Source organism: Schistocerca americana, chromosome 7 (genome assembly GCF_021461395.2).
Source record: "Schistocerca americana isolate TAMUIC-IGC-003095 chromosome 7, iqSchAmer2.1, whole genome shotgun sequence".
In the NCBI taxonomy this organism is placed as follows: Eukaryota; Metazoa; Arthropoda; class Insecta; order Orthoptera; family Acrididae; genus Schistocerca; species Schistocerca americana.
Genome location: NC_060125.1, coordinates 235,337,334 through 235,355,841, shown reverse-complemented (window position 1 = coordinate 235,355,841; position 18,508 = coordinate 235,337,334).

Genomic DNA, 18,508 nt, shown 5'->3' with positions numbered 1-18,508 from the left:
TGTATTGATGAAATTTGTTGCAGTCATCATAAACAGGCGAAAGATTCGAAGAAATTAACTGATTCACCGTCTAGTTTGTCCTCGACAAACTATATACTTTGCCTGTCTGCACGTAACCAAGTCCTTACACGACGCTCTTACAAAAGACAAATTACATAATGAATCAGTTAATTTCTTCAAATGTTTTCCTGCATATGATAACAGTAACAAATTTCATATATATGCCCATTTCCTTATTAGGGAAAAAAATTAATCTGTAATTTAGTAGTCAATAGTAGCAAAAATATCTTTTTATAATTTGCAACCTTGTATACAAAATGTAATCGAAAAACACTGTGTCAGCTATGTGTAAAAACTCTTTGTGAAGCAATAGTGTCGTAACATCTTTGTACAATGTTTTGTAAACAAACAGTGTAAGTGATGATTTACGTATATATGATATTCTCCATAATGGAGGAGGCACAATAGCTGCAAGTGAACAAGAAAAAATACCATCTCTAACATCAGCATATAAAAACATTAGAAGATTCGTTTTTTCCAAGTTTCCGATTGCAATCTAACTTCAAAAATACTTGTTTTGTAAATAAAACTGCCTTTTCCTGCTGCTAGTTACTTTATTTATCCCACACGCCTTTCGCCTTCTCCTGTTCTAAGGCATCATTAGTGGGATCTATAACGATACAGTTTTGTTAGTTATGGATTATCAAACAGTTCACTTCGTGATTTTTTGTAAAAAAGTAATTACTTACGATTTGTTGATCTGCGTTTCCTCACATCTGGTCTGGAGGTCCCACTACCACTTATATCACTGCCATATAATCACATCTTTTTTTGTTATCGCCTTCCACACTCTGTTCGCCATGTTTCTCACTCTTTTTTGTGGTGGACTATTGTTCTTTTGTCACTCGATACAACTATTCATTCGTACACTGCTTTTAACAGCGTAAATAACTTCTATTCATGGTGTTTATACCGTGTGTGTGTGTTAGAGTGACAGAGAGAGGGGGATAGAGTCGACTTTTTTTGCGGGGGGTATAAACATCGTAAATAGAAGTTAATAACGAACGTATACTTCGTTAGGTTGGTAACAAATAGGTAAACATACCAAAGAAGATCAAACACGGGAGTCGCAATATTTACGCTGTGAAAAGCAGTGTACGAATGAATAGTTGTATCAAGTGACAAAAGAACAATAGTCCACCACAAAAAAGAGTGAGAAACATGGTGAACAGAGTGTGGAAGGCGATAACACAAAGATGTGATTATATGGCAGTGATAAAAGTGGTAGTGCGACCTCCAGACCAGATGTGAGGAAACGCAAATCAGCAAATCGTAAGTAATTACTTTTTTTTTTTACAAAAAATGACGAAGTGAACTGTTTGATAATCCATAACTAACAAAACTGTATCGTTATAGATCTCACTGATGTTGCTTTAGAACAGGAGAAGGCGAAACGCGTATGGGGTAAATAAAGTAACTAGCAGCAGGAAAAGGCAATTTTATTTACAAAACAAGTATTTATATGCTTGATGGGGAGGATGGCCACACAAACAAACATTTTAAGTTCAAAAAGGCGCAAGAGAAGCAGAAAACCACATATTCAGACGTCTCCAAACATATTAATTTAAACAGACTTACATATGGGTCATTCCATGTCTAATCAACCACTTGTACTACATGATTTGAACCATGACCTCTCAGATTTGGATGAATTTTTTCAGGTATTGTACCCACTAACACTAGTTTAAATTTGAAATTTCAAATTTTTCTGACCTTTGGTTCTTAAGTTTCAGTGGTTTAAAAATCAAAAAAACCTGTTTTTAATTAATCGATGATTGTTTTAAAATGCTGTCTCTCAAACGCTATACAACCTAGAGCGCTCAAACTTGCACCATTGTTTTCCTTTAAAAATTCCCTTCAATTTGATATGTAACATAACTGTACTACCTAAATCTGAAAATTTGAACTATTCCAAAAACAGTTTTTGAAATTTCCAAAATACGTACCCTCGGTTTTTTTTATAAAAATTATATGTGTTGTGCAGTCTAACTGACTATATGCATGCAAAATTTCAAGATGGGATCTCAATAGGTTCTTGTATAAAATAATATTTTACTATCGCAATACACACTTGTGAGGTAAAAAACAGACTATTTCTTGGCTATAAATACTGAGGTAGGCCTATGATATTCTAACAAACTTAAATTATTATGTTAACCTTTTCATGCAACATTACCCTCTTATTGTTTGTTAATTCATTAAATGATATAGTGTTGTTTCAATTTAATGTTCATGATTCTTTGAACTATGCATCAGAAGGAAGTGAACACATTTTAATTGGTAATGTACGTGCTACAAGTTAAAATTTTGAATAAAGCCACTCACCTTCATCCTTAGTTGTAAATGGAAGAGATTATCTTTTTCTTGGTTTACCAGTGTTATTTGTAATCATTTACAACAAGTTCCTTACATTAGAAATTGGCATGTATGTAATTTCACTTGGGAAAAAGATTAACGTGTTGATATTTACATGGATAGAACTGTATTTCTAATTCTAATTGGTATTTACAAAGTTAATACACATGGTATTTATACAACTTAGTGTTTAGTGAGGGTACGTGTAACATAATTTAAACATGCTTTTTTATGCTATTTTAAGATATTAAATTAAGCAAGAGAAGACAACTAATTTCTTTAGCATTTAAAGTGTAGGTTCTTCCTGTAGCTGTTGTTGGATTCGTTGTTTGTAAAATGGTTCAAATGGCTCTGAGCACTATGGGACTTAACTTCTGAGGTCATCAGTCCCCTAGAACTTAGAACTACTTAAAACCCAACTAACCTAAGGACATCACACACATCCAACCCGAGGCAGGATTCGAACCTGCTCCCGTAGCAGCAGAACGGTTCCGGACTGAAGCTCCTAGAACCACTCGGTAACAGAGGCCGGCAGTGCCCGTATATTCCATCGATTGTTCACGTCAAGACGAAGAAGAAACGCAGAACTCACTCGTGATCGATATGAGAATTGAAATGCAGATAAAAACACCATTCCCTTGCACGATAGCAAATAGTTTGACTATTCGCGTTTCTGTTATACAATCACCCATCTGGGTAACAAGTCATACTCTTATATCATAAATTTTATACTGTAAAGTGAAAATAAAAGAAGCATTGTGCAGACAGTATGTAAGTTGTCGAAAGAAAGAAACAATGCTGTTTTAAATTCAAACGGCTTCGAGTCGCTGTCCGGCACAAATTTTCATGTGTCATCAATGGGTAATATCTTCATACCTAATACAGACAATGTCAAAATGTTCAAATGTGTGTGAAATCTAATAGGATTTAACTGCTAAGGTCATCAGTCCCTAAGCTTACACAATACTTAACCTAAATTATCCTAAGGACAAACACACACACTCCCATGCCCGAGGGAGGACTCGAACCTCCGCCGGGACCAGCCACGCAGTCCGTGACTGCAGCGCACCAGACCGCTCGGCTAATCCCGTGCGGCGCAGACAGTCAGAGAGATTCCGCAACTGCGAGTTAATTTCATTTTTAAAATAAACTCAGCCTCTTTAATTGCTCAGTCTCTGGATGGATTTTGCTCTTCTCACATCGATCCCAATTCTCTTAAGGTTGTAGTAGTAGCAGTAAGTAGATTTATACATTAAAGCAGTAGAGATCGGATAGTACGCATTCAAAGTGGGGTTTTAGTTCTCACTGTTCTCAGAAGTTCTAAACAGGGAAGCAGCGATAGTCATGTACGCTGATGTCGCATTTCTCATAGCTTCTCGGTAACGGGACCATCTGGAAGTACAGGGTGATTCATGAAGATACGCAAATATTTTAATATGTTGTTCTACAAGTAAAACTAAAGAGAAAAGTTCATATAAACAAAGGTCCACAAATATTTTGTTACAGAGTTACGACTTATAAAAGATTTGGCCTGAAATTTAGCAACTTCGCTAATATGAAGCCATCGCAAAACTGTATGAGGTTAAAGTAAAGTACGATTTCCATTTGTTTTGTTGTTATTGGTCTGGTGAATCGAATAAAACATGTCCCAAATGTGTATCTGCAGTAGTTTTCCAGAACATCCAGAGAAGCAAAGATTATTATACAAGTAAATTTGTTTACTTTCCATTAAGAATCTAGAAACGTTTACGTCATTGTTGGCAACCGTTAGTGAGTTGTTTCAGTCGTTTCCTCGGAGACATTTTTGAACACATATTGTGAATGTCTTGTGAAACTGTATGTACACTGTACAACTTCCTTAACACTGAGCTTTGTTTTTTCCGGGTATAACATGTGCTTCTGGTATTAATAAAAGCAGATTATCTGATGCATTCATACAGTTTCTTTTAACGTTATTACCATATTTTTTTCAAAATTAAATTCTCTACAACTACTGTTGAAAACTTTGTGCACTTGTCTGGAATTTAAAAAACAAATTGGACCAAGTACTTAATAAAATAAAAATTTTACGATACTACTTCCTTCCTTCTCTGGATGTTCTGGAAAACTGCTGCAGATAGACGTCTGGGACATGTTTTATTAGATTCACCAGATCAATAACAATCGTGGGAATCGTGCTTTACTTTAACCTCGCATAGTTTTACGATGCCTTCGTATTAGCGAGGTTGCTAAATTTCACGTAAAATCTTTCATTAGCCGTAACTCTGTAAATAAGCATTTGCGGACCTATGTTTATATTACCTTTCTTTCTTTAGTTTTTCTTGTAGAATAACATATTAATATATTTGCATATCTTCGTGAATCACACTGTATAAGCTGCGACTAGTCTCCTGTCTTAGCTCTCATTTGATCGCAATTGTGTGTGTACTGCGGGAGGCACATTTCTTTCTCAAGGTAAAGAAAACTTCTCTCATGCTTCTAAGAGAAGTTTGATTATTTGGTAGAATGAGCTCATTGCTATGTTTTCTTTTCTAGGAACATGTACACTGCCCTCTTCGATTCCCAAGAATATCAAACCACAGTAAATCAGATTGTTCAGAAGGTATTTGCTTTTCAGACATTTGCTGGTGCTCTTAGTAGAGTAGCTCAGTTAGAGATTTCACTGTACATTGCACAACGCCCTAGGTTGAGCTAGAAATAACTATAGCAAGATGGGTAATGGAAGATCATCGTCATCATTACAGCATTATTTCAGCCGTTGTATCATTGGAGACAACACTGAATGCTTTACGCTCAGTTATACAACCAGAGTCGAGTGTGTTTCTGAAGGAGTTGGAGAAAGTGAAGGGACTTAAGGACTAGTTGCTAGAACATGATGCGTGTAATATCAAGGACAAGGACTGTCCTTCATTTTCTGCGCTAAGATTGACAATGGGTATTGACTGATACGAGCTAGTTAAATGTGAGGTTGTTGGCTCAGTGGTGAAGTAGTTGTCAATTGAGAGAGTTCCCATTTGACACCAATGAAAGGAATGGATGTTGTATTTGAACAAACTCACAAATATCAACATGATATAACGTCTTTACGATATAACTTAGGTCTGGTGTACTTTGTGCAGTCTTTTCCTCCCATATAACACATATAAAGAAATATTTTATTGCTGATGTCTCGTTCCGCCACAATCTTGCTCTTGCTGCCGACTTCACTAACCAGGTGATCAGCATGTTAGCAGAAATACCTGAAGAACTGCATCGCCCAGCCTGAAAACTCTAGCCAAGTAGGTATTTTGTCAAGAAACGAACTGATAACCTTCATCAGGGCGATTTAGCTGACATAACTGCATACTCAAAATACATTTCAAGCTACAAATATTTAAAAACAATAATTGACATGTACTTCAAACACGTTTACTACTTCACAGGTGGAAACTGGTTCAAATGGCTCTAAGTATTATGGAACGTAACATCTGAGGTCATCAGTCCCCTAGACTTAAAACTACTTAAACCTAACTAACCTAAGAACAAGAGACACATCCATGCCCTAGGCAAGATTCAAATCTGAAACCGTAGCAGCAACGCGGTTCCAGAGTGAAGCACCTAGAACCGCTCGGCCACGGCGGCCGTGGTGGAAACTGGTACTGAGGTTGAAGGTGCAATTAGAAAACTACACAGAAGTTGTAGTGTCCTGGTTTATTAAAAGACCAACTTGTATAAGGAATTTTACAGCACTCTTTTGAAAAAGCAAATGCAGGAACATAAGATTAATTACTAGTCTTCACTTTCTAGCGTGCGTAGCTCGTGGTATAAAGGTTAGTGTTGCTACGTCTAGGTCATGGGTTCGTGAGCTTGAGTCCCGGTGAGGGAGAAGAATTTTTCTGCTCCAGGAATGGGTGTTGTGGTGTCATCATCATCAACACGCAAATCCTCGAAGTGACGCCAAATAAAAATACTTGCATTAGGCGGCCGAACTACACCAGATTGGGAGGACTCCTGGCCAGTGACGCCATATGATCATTTCCTTTCTTTATTTCATGCTTTGAAAGCGTCACTTGTGATGCACTTGAACAAAACTTTCAAGGTCTGATATTAAAAACTTTCAATGGACAAGGTTCTCTCAGATCGACTGAAATGATACAAGACTATTAAGACAGTACAATCACACAAAACATAGACCAACTAGTTTGAGAACTGTTGATATGAAGGATAATAGCCATCGTCTATTGTGTATAATAAGGTCATGATGATATATCCACGAGAGGCTAAATTGGAAGTCAAGAACTTAAAATCAGCTAGTATAAACTTTTCTGAAAAGGCTTCACCTCACATTGATGTACCAAGGCGCTCAGAATTCGAATCATTCAGGAAACAAACAAAAGAATGTACCTGCTGCAAGATCACTTGTTACGATCTGGTGCAGGAGGTTGCAATGGCACAGAGCTACAGAAAACCACATATATGGGTCCTAACTGAAAAAAAACCGGAAAGGAAAGGAATGGACATTTTCATGAAATGCAGGATTTTGAGAAAATACCCAATTCTTGGATCAATTTGCAAGAGAGTGCATGTCTAAGGACTTGGTTACGTGCAGACAGGGAAAGTATGTGCATTGCCTTACACAACAGCCATCACACTAGGTTATGGTCAAGAGAAAAAAATGTGTGTTTTTACTATTATTGGCTACTAAATTATCAATTACATTTTTTTTCTAATGAGGAAATGTGTGTATTGATGAAATTTGTTGCAGTCATCATAAACAGGCGAAAGATTCGAAGAAATTAACTGATTCACCGTCTAGTTTGTCCTCGACAAACTATATACTTTGCCTGTCTGCACGTAACCAAGTCCTTACACGACGCTCTTACAAAAGACAAATTACATAATGAATCAGTTAATTTCTTCAAATGTTTTCCTGCATATGATAACAGTAACAAATTTCATATATATGCCCATTTCCTTATTAGGGAAAAAAATTAATCTGTAATTTAGTAGTCAATAGTAGCAAAAATATCTTTTTATAATTTGCAACCTTGTATACAAAATGTAATCGAAAAACACTGTGTCAGCTATGTGTAAAAACTCTTTGTGAAGCAATAGTGTCGTAACATCTTTGTACAATGTTTTGTAAACAAACAGTGTAAGTGATGATTTACGTATATATGATATTCTCCATAATGGAGGAGGCACAGTAGCTGCAAGTGAACAAGAAAAAATACCATCTCTAACATCAGCATATAAAAACATTAGAAGATTCGTTTTTTCCAAGTTTCCGATTGCAATCTAACTTCAAAAATACTTGTTTTGTAAATAAAACTGCCTTTTCCTGCTGCTAGTTACTTTATTTATCCCACACGCCTTTCGCCTTCTCCTGTTCTAAGGCATCATCAGTGGGATCTATAACGATACAGTTTTGTTAGTTATGGATTATCAAACAGTTCACTTCGTGATTTTTTGTAAAAAAGTAATTACTTACGATTTGTTGATCTGCGTTTCCTCACATCTGGTCTGGAGGTCCCACTACCACTTATATCACTGCCATATAATCACATCTTTTTTTGTTATCGCCTTCCACACTCTGTTCGCCATGTTTCTCACTCTTTTTTGTGGTGGACTATTGTTCTTTTGTCACTCGATACAACTATTCATTCGTACACTGCTTTTAACAGCGTAAATAACTTCTATTCATGGTGTTTATACCGTGTGTGTGTGTTAGAGTGACAGAGAGAGGGGGATAGAGTCGACTTTTTTTGCGGGGGGTATAAACATCGTAAATAGAAGTTAATAACGAACGTATACTTCGTTAGGTTGGTAACAAATAGGTAAACATACCAAAGAAGATCAAACACGGGAGTCGCAATATTTACGCTGTGAAAAGCAGTGTACGAATGAATAGTTGTATCAAGTGACAAAAGAACAATAGTCCACCACAAAAAAGAGTGAGAAACATGGTGAACAGAGTGTGGAAGGCGATAACACAAAGATGTGATTATATGGCAGTGATAAAAGTGGTAGTGCGACCTCCAGACCAGATGTGAGGAAACGCAAATCAGCAAATCGTAAGTAATTACTTTTTTTTTTTACAAAAAATGACGAAGTGAACTGTTTGATAATCCATAACTAACAAAACTGTATCGTTATAGATCTCACTGATGTTGCTTTAGAACAGGAGAAGGCGAAACGCGTATGGGGTAAATAAAGTAACTAGCAGCAGGAAAAGGCAATTTTATTTACAAAACAAGTATTTATATGCTTGATGGGGAGGATGGCCACACAAACAAACATTTTAAGTTCAAAAAGGCGCAAGAGAAGCAGAAAACCACATATTCAGACGTCTCCAAACATATTAATTTAAACAGACTTACATATGGGTCATTCCATGTCTAATCAACCACTTGTACTACATGATTTGAACCATGACCTCTCAGATTTGGATGAATTTTTTCAGGTATTGTACCCACTAACACTAGTTTAAATTTGAAATTTCAAATTTTTCTGACCTTTGGTTCTTAAGTTTCAGTGGTTTAAAAATCAAAAAAACCTGTTTTTAATTAATCGATGATTGTTTTAAAATGCTGTCTCTCAAACGCTATACAACCTAGAGCGCTCAAACTTGCACCATTGTTTTCCTTTAAAAATTCCCTTCAATTTGATATGTAACATAACTGTACTACCTAAATCTGAAAATTTGAACTATTCCAAAAACAGTTTTTGAAATTTCCAAAATACGTACCCTCGGTTTTTTTTATAAAAATTATATGTGTTGTGCAGTCTAACTGACTATATGCATGCAAAATTTCAAGATGGGATCTCAATAGGTTCTTGTATAAAATAATATTTTACTATCGCAATACACACTTGTGAGGTAAAAAACAGACTATTTCTTGGCTATAAATACTGAGGTAGGCCTATGATATTCTAACAAACTTAAATTATTATGTTAACCTTTTCATGCAACATTACCCTCTTATTGTTTGTTAATTCATTAAATGATATAGTGTTGTTTCAATTTAATGTTCATGATTCTTTGAACTATGCATCAGAAGGAAGTGAACACATTTTAATTGGTAATGTACGTGCTACAAGTTAAAATTTTGAATAAAGCCACTCACCTTCATCCTTAGTTGTAAATGGAAGAGATTATCTTTTTCTTGGTTTACCAGTGTTATTTGTAATCATTTACAACAAGTTCCTTACATTAGAAATTGGCATGTATGTAATTTCACTTGGGAAAAAGATTAACGTGTTGATATTTACATGGATAGAACTGTATTTCTAATTCTAATTGGTATTTACAAAGTTAATACACATGGTATTTATACAACTTAGTGTTTAGTGAGGGTACGTGTAACATAATTTAAACATGCTTTTTTATGCTATTTTAAGATATTAAATTAAGCAAGAGAAGACAACTAATTTCTTTAGCATTTAAAGTGTAGGTTCTTCCTGTAGCTGTTGTTGGATTCGTTGTTTGTAAAATGGTTCAAATGGCTCTGAGCACTATGGGACTTAACTTCTGAGGTCATCAGTCCCCTAGAACTTAGAACTACTTAAACCTAACTAACCTAAGGACATCACACACATCCATGCCCTAGGCAGAATTCGAGCCTGCGATGGTAGTGGTCACGCGGTTCGACTGTAGCGCCTAGAACCGCTCAGCCACCCTGGCTGGCTGTTTGTAAAATATTAGCTCCTGGGACATCTCACATATCTCTTGGTTGTGGATAGTAAAAAGAGTGGGCTGGACCCTTTGGGTGTAAAAAATTTATTCGGTACATGTCATTGTATTTTTCATCAATGCATCTTAGCCACCAAGAGTCATCATAGGCTACTGTCACAGAACCAGCAGCAATATTTTCCATATGTGACGGTGTTATTTGGTTCAGTGTCGTCACATATTCAAGAGACTCATCCGGGCTAAAATGTAAGGCTTGACAGTAATTTGACTCTCTGTACAGGTTTTATATGAGTGGAACTTTTGTGTTTCCACAATCGCTTTTCATTCACAAAACCGAGGAAGTAAGTATCTTTGGTCAGTTCATAGTCCTCTGTTGTGCAGTATTCAAAGTCAATGTTTTTTATGTTTCCCATGGCAAATACATAACGTGATTTGGGTGTTAAGATTTGTCGGTCATATGGCTTTTGTAAGCTGGCTTTAGCAGCTAGCCTCTTAACAATTCTGCCAAGGCCATTGCATGCACTCTTGCCATGGGATGTTGCAAAAAACTTCCACTCTGCCTCAACTTCAAAATCAGTTTTATTCAAACACTAATTAAGGAAGTTTTTCTTATTATTATATTGTGGAGTGCTGCCATCAGAAAAATATGTAATCTTTTTAAGTGCAAAAGGCAAGGTTTGCTTTATGATTTCTAGCAGTTTTTTCTGGAATACATAGAAAGCGACTGTATTATGTTTCAGGCAACCTGATATGAAGACACACTGCAGATGTTTTAGTTTTCCCTCCCATTTATAAAATATGCTGAAAGGATGCAGTGTAGCTTGGGCGGTAGTCTAGTGGAAAAGTATATATATATATATATATACTTTTTGATAGTAGGGTTTGTTACCTTACAGATATGGCATCTCAGAAGAATTGGGTGATTATTGCTGCTAAATGTTGTAACCCTTTTAAAGTAGAACAACATAAGGAAGTCTGTGTACAATCACTAAGAAATGTAAGAGACTGGATGTGCTCTCTAGACTTAGGAATCATTACTGGCATGAAAATATGTGATGTATGTAGGAAAAAGGTTAGTGACAAACACAAAACAGAAGAAGAAGTTTTACTTTGCAGTAGCGAAAATGTAAACAATTCTTTTGTTGATCCTCAATCTTCTGTAGACTATTTGAACAAGTCACTGGAACTCATTGGTGAGTCGCCACTAAAGAAGAAAAAGTTTGCTGTGCCTACCCATACAAAGAAAAAAACTTGATAAAATAAAGTCTAGCTTAGAAAATGACTTACTATCAGAATCGAGCCCTGAAGAAGTTATTACCGAACATTCCGAAGATGAATTGGAGATTATTCAACAGTTAAAAGAAAAGTTTGCTCAAACAACAAAAAGAAGTCAAAACATGATGGTTTTGTCTATCTTATCTATTAGTTGGAGCTGTCAGAAAACAGAAGAAGAATTTGGAGTGACAAACTACATGGCTCATGCAGTAAAACTGTTGTTTGAGATATTACCACATACATGGAATGGCGTACACTAAGACTACACTGCTCTATACTAGATCACTTGGACAACTTAACACTAAAACACAGTACAATTTAGAGCACTCAGAAGTTTTTTTTGCTATGTTTAACTTGTAGGAAATGAAAATATAATGCTTAATCTTACCTCTCAATCAATTAAGTTTCTTCTGATGCTTTGTACAACATGTAGAATACAAAAAAAAAAATAGATTGTGTGTTGTTAAAAGAAAACAATACATAACTCAACTTCTGCAACACAGATCTTTTCATTAAATGGCGACTTCAAACGAGACCAAACAAAGAAATGTTTCTATAGACAGTTGAATAGAACATTTCATATTGCTTGTTATAATCTATGGTAGGACTGGCTGGTATTCCAAAGGAGCTTAAAATTGCACCTGTTACATCAAGGTGGCTATAAGTGGGGTAGTAGCCAAAACTAGAGCCTTGACCTATATGAAAATCTCACTTTTTTTATAATAAAAAGATAATGCCGCATAAAATCGTAAGATTCCTAAGTTGTAATTTTTTATATACTTTATTCTCACATTAAAATGTCATTTAATGAATTCACAAACAATAAGAGGGTAATGTTGCATAAAAAGGCTAACATAATAATTTAAGTTTGTTAGAATTACATAGGCCAACCTTTGTATTCATAGCCTAGAAATAGTCTGCTTTTCACCTCACTAGTGTGTATTGTGGTAGTAAAATATTATTTTATATAAGAACCTATTGAGATCCCATCTTGAAATTTTGCATGCATGTAGTCAGTTAGATTAGACAACACATATATATTTTTTAAATATCCAAGGGTATGTATTTTGGAAATTTCAAAAAATACTTTTTTGGAATAGCTTAAAATTTTCAGATTTAGGTACCATAGTCACATTACATATCAAATTGAAGGGAATTTTTAGAGGAAAACAATGGTGCAAGCTTGAGCTCTCTACATTTAGTTTTTGAGCTACATTTTAAAACAATGATCGATTGATCAAAAGCAGAGATTTTATTTTTATTTTTAAACCATTGAAACTCAAAAACCAAAGGTCAGAAAAATTTGAAATTTCAAATTTAGACTAGTGTTAGTGGGTACATTACCCGAAAAAAATTCATCCAAATCTGATATATTAAGGTTCAGACTGTTAGCTGATTTGAGATGGAATGACCCATATGTATTTTAAATGAAAATAAATTCTTGAAAACGTCAAAAAAAAATGACTGGCCCAGTTTTCATTATTTAAATAATGAATGACACAGTTGCTGGCTTTCCTTAAACATCTAATATCATGAAGAATATGTGTTGGCTTAGAAACTCTATGGTACCTTATTTCTGAGAAAGAGAAGTGGCTGAGGAGGGGAAGGAACGATAGGAGAGGGGAGGTGAAGCAAGGGAGGTGATATGTCGTCATGCATTTGTCTCTGCCTCAGTGACTCGCCAAAAAGTCAAATGGGAAAGATCAGTTTGTATGTGGAATCTCCATTGCATTCATTCTGACTCTTTCTGTTCGCCATTTTCATCTTCCTTACTGCAAAATACTAGCACGAACTCTTTACAGACGAATGGAAAAACTGATAGAAGCCGGCCTCGGGGAAGATCAGTTTGGATTCCGTAGAAATGTTGGAACACATGAGGCAATACTGACCCTACGACTTATCTTAGAAGAAAGATTAAGGAAAGGCAAACCTACGTTTCTAGCATTTGTAGACTTAGAGAAAGCTTTTGACAATGTTGATTGGAATACTCTCTTTCAAATTCTGATGGTGGCAGGGGTAAAATACAGGACACGAAAGGCTATTTACAATTTGTACAGAAAGCAGATGGCAGTTATAAGAGTCGAGGGGTATGAAAGGGAAGCAGTGGTTGGGAAGGGAGTGAGACAGGGTTGTAGCCTCTCCCCGATGTTATTCAATCTGTATATTGAGCAAGCAATAAAGGAAACAAAAGAAAAGTTCGGAGTAGGTATTAAAATCTATGTAGAAGAAATAAAAACTTTGAGGTTCGCCGATGGCATTCTAGTTCTGTCAGAGACAGCAAAGGACTTGGAAGAGCGGCTGAACGGAATGGACAATGTCTTGAAAGGAGGGTATAAGATGAACATCAACAAATGTAAAACGAGGATAATTTAATGTAGTCGAATTAAGTCGGGTGATGCTGAGGGAATTAGATTAGGGAATGAGACACTTACAGTAGTAAAGGAGTTTTGCTATTTGGGGAGCAAAAATACTGACGATGGTCGAAGTAGAGAGGATATAAAATGTAGACTGGCAATGGCAAGGAAAGCGTTTCTGAAGAAGAGAAATTTGTTAACATCGAGTATAGATTTAAATGTCAGGAAGTCGTTTCTGAAAGTATTTGTATGGAGTGTAGCCATTTATGGAAGTGAAACGTGGACGATAAATCGTTTAGACAAGAAGAGAATAGAAGCTTTCGAAATGTGGTGCTACAGAAGAATGCTGAAGATTAGATGGGTAGATGTCACAACTAATGAGGAGGTATTGAATAGAATTGGGGAGAAGAGGTGCTTGTGGCACGACTAGAAGAAGGGATCGGTTGGTAGGACATGTTCTGAGACATCGAGGGATCACCAATTTAGTATCGGAGGGTCAGCGTAGAGGGTAAAAAGAGATAAATACGTTCAGCAGAATCAGAAGGATGTAGGCTGCAGTAGGTACTGGGAAATGAAGAAGCTTGCACAGGATAGAGTAGCATGGAGAGCTCCATCAGACCAGTCTCAGTACTGAAGACCATAACAACAACATACTGCAAATTCACTTATCCGTGACGCTTAAACGATTTTTCTTTCAGGCAGTGCTGTTGGCCGTGCGAGCGCTCGTCGTTCGTTCAGAAGAAACCACACGACGACGAACAGCCGGAGTGCGCGTTCGCAGTACCTGGCGCTGCTGCGCGCCGCACAGCTGCTGCAGGCCCACTTTGGAACAGCGATCGCCTGTGACGTGGCTGCCGACCTCGGCATCGTGCTCCACAACGTCGACTTGCTCATCAACGCCGTCGCAGGCAGTTCACAGCAAGTACTTATGCCGGCATGTTTTCAAGTCCTGTCGCTGACATACGCGCTGTTGCGAACAGTGCTGATCGCAGAGTCGTGCTGGTCGGCGGCGTCCCGTGCTGACGACATCCGCTGCCTGCTGATTCAGCGAGATGCCCAGGAGGTGCCGCCCATGCGATTCTCCGCTGCCGGCTTCTTCTCTGTCGACAGGTCGCTGCTCGTTTCAGTCCTCAGCATCGCCGTTACGTATGGTACTATCCTGTACCAGATCCACTCACTGTAGTCCACATGAACTAGGTTCCATTATGGCAGTGTTTCAAGTGTTGCTCGGCAAAGCGAACTGATGGCCTGACTGAGTGGTCAACCCTTGTCCTGTTTATACTTATATGGATACGGTGTCTGTTCTTCCGGACATGTCCGAAAGAACACACACCATTGATGACCTGCAGAACGAAATTAGAATTATATTAATATCTTCAGCTTCTAACTATACCACCACTTGAAAAGTGGGTTAGAAATCAGACTAATAATGTTGCTCACGCAGCATATGTTCGCTTTATCGGGCAACAACAAAGTTATTGACTGTGGATGGTATCGTCAGAATGGAAATAATGGAGTCACTGTAAAAAAGTCATTAATTTTGGCACTTATTTTGAATGGATTCCCACGTAGATTTCGTCGAAGTTGTTATGGCTCATCTTGTTGATTCTAGGGTGATTCCACTTTGACTGCTAGAAGGTCCAGATCTGTATTTCAGCAATATTTGAAAACCTAACAAATGCGTTTTTTAGGGAATTCTTAATGATCAAACAATCCCAGATCAGAACAATGGTATGGTAGAAATAATTTTTGACTTGGTGTTCACGATCCACATTTTTATTAAACTTCTCGTAAATTCACATATACTTCTTCTTAATTGCCACATCATCAAGAAAACAGTTTTGTGTCAATTTTCATATATTTAATTTCCACTTTAACCAAACACAAGACTTGACTGTTCTTTTACAAAGCGAAATAACAACTTCTGCAAAGTGAAACAAAGACTGCTCTGTGCGCATTCGCTCCAAAACGGTTACAAGTAAGTCAAAGATTATGACAGTCCCACAGAAATGAATACACACAAGAACCATATCACTGTAATATATCGATACATCGGAGTAACTATACATTAATAAAACCAAATGTGAATATTGTCACGATATTACTGGTATCGAGAACTGGGGTTGAAGTGCCGTAATGGTCACGCAAGTAAAGAACCATTACGAGCTACTAACGGGCGTTGATATACCGTATATCAACGGGGACAGGTGAAAATGTGTGCCCCGACTGGGACTCGAAGCCGGGATCTCCTGCTTACATGGTAGACGCTCCATCCATCTTTTTCTGTTTTCATTTTGTTCATCGTTGATCGTCGTGTTTGGTCATTGACGACGTCACATGACATCCGTTAAAGTTCATTGTCGATCCTTCGACTCAGTTTTCTATTACGAGGCCAACCAGCTCTCTGACCGTGCACGCTGAGCTACCGTGCTGGCTCAAAATAAAGGAAAGGAATGGGATTATTGACGCCAGCTGCATCGGCGACATTACGCGGAATCAGCGGAGACGACTGAAAATGTGTACCGGACCAGGATTCGAACCCGAGACCTCCTGCTTAGTAGGCAGGTGCGTTATCCACTGCGCTATCTGGGACACGGTCGCGCTATCCTCTGTGCCCTTGGTGGCTCAGATGGATTGCCTGCACGGTAGCTCAGCTTGTTCGGTCAGAGAGGCGGTAGCCCTCTGTAATAAAAAAACTGAGTAAAGGATCCAACGATCATCTTGAACGGAGGTCTTGTGACGTCCGCCCAGACCAAACGAACAACAACGAACAAAATTAAAATGCTTTGTAAGCAGGAGATCCCGAGTTCGTGTCCCGGTCGGGGCACGCATTTTCACCTGTCCCTGTTGATATATGTCAACGCCCGTTAGCAACTGAAGGTATTACTATAATCCCAATTAATTATGTCCTGTTTATGTCAGAGAAACAGGGAAGGGATATTATTATTATTACTGTTATTATTATTGTTATCATATGGATTTACAGAATATATACATACACACTGATCAGCCAGAACATTATTACTACTTACCTAATAGCCAGTATGCCCACCTTTGGCAAGAATAACAGCGGCGACACATCATGTCATGTAAGCAATAAGACCTTGGTAGGTCGCTGGAGGGAGTTGGCACCACATCTGCACACACACACGTCACCTAATTCTCGTAAATTCCGGGTAGGGGGGCGATGAGTTCCGACGCCAAATTGTCACATCTCAGATGTGTTGAGTAGACTTCAGATCTGGCGAGTTGACGGGCAAGCACATCAATCGGAACTCGCAACTGTGTTCCTCGAACCACTCCATTACACTCGTGGCCTTGTGATGTGGCACCTTATCTTCGTGAGAAATGCCACTGCCATTGGGAAACGTAATCGTCATGAAGGGGTGTATGTTGTCTGTAGTCAGAGTACGGTGCTCCTTGGCTGTCATTGCTGCTTGCGCTGGCACCACATCTGCCACACACGTCACCTAATTCCTATAATTCTGGATAAGCTCTGACGCCACGTTCAATCCCATGTCTGCTTGGTTCGATCGGGTTCAGATCTGGCGACTTGGAGGTCCAGCACATCAATCGGAACTTGCCACTGTGTTCCTCGAAGCTCTCCACCACACTCCTGGGCTTGTGAGATGGTGCATTATCTTGTTGAAAAATGCCGCTGCCATCGGGAAACATTATCGTCATGAGGGGGTGTATGTGGTCTCTAGCCAGAGTACGATACTCCTTGGCCGTCATGGTGGTCGCATGAGCTCCACTGCACCTATAGGTGCTCACACGAATATTCCCCAGAGGATAATGTAGTCGCCAGCACCTTGTCTCTGTCCCGCAGTAGTGATGTGAAGGAGCTGTTCCCCTGGAAGAGGACGGATTCGCGCATTCCCGTCGGCAAGACGAAGGAGGGTATCGGTCTTCATCAGACAGTGGAATGCTCTGCCACTGCGCCAACGTCCAGTGCCGATGTTGATATGACCATTTCAGTCGTCGTTACAGACGTCATGGTGTTAACATTAGCACATGCGTGGGCTGTCGGCTGTGAAGGCCCATCCTCAGAAGTGTTCAGTGCACTGTGTGTTCATACACTCTTGTACTCTGCACAGCCTTAAAGTCTTATTTTAGTTTCGCTGCAGTTCGCCGGCTGTCGTGTTTTACCAGTCTGCCCAGCTAACGACGTCCGATTTCTGTGATGGGAGGTAGCTGCCCAACACCCCGATGTCTGGGCGTAGTTACACCTTAGTTTCACCACGTACTGATGACAATCACTACAGTACTCCTACAACACCTGTCAAGTTGTGCAGTTTCCAAGATGTTGGTGCCGACCCTCTGGACCAGCACAGTCTGCCCTTAGCTAGATCGCACGACTTCCCCATTCCACACGAAAAGCAAGCTAACTCATACTACCTGCACCATGCATGTGTCTGCCTAGCAGAAATTTATCTCCAGGCGACGCTGCTATCGCCTGGACGGGTTTATATCGATAGTAGGTCGGTGGTCATAGTGGTCTGGCTGACCAGTTTACACACATAATGTATAAATTTGACAAGCGTATCGCAATGCCTGTTGTCACTTCGTGCAACTCTTTGAGACGTTCTTTAAAAACACTGAGTGGACAGTTCTCCAAAAAATGTTCAAATGTGTGTGAAATCTTATGGGAAGTAACTGCTAAGGTCATCAGTCCCTAAGCTTACACACTACTTGACCTAAACTATCCTAAGGACAAACACACACACCCATGCCCGAGGGATGACTCGAACCTCCGGCGGCACCAGCCACACAGTCCATGACTGCAGCGCCT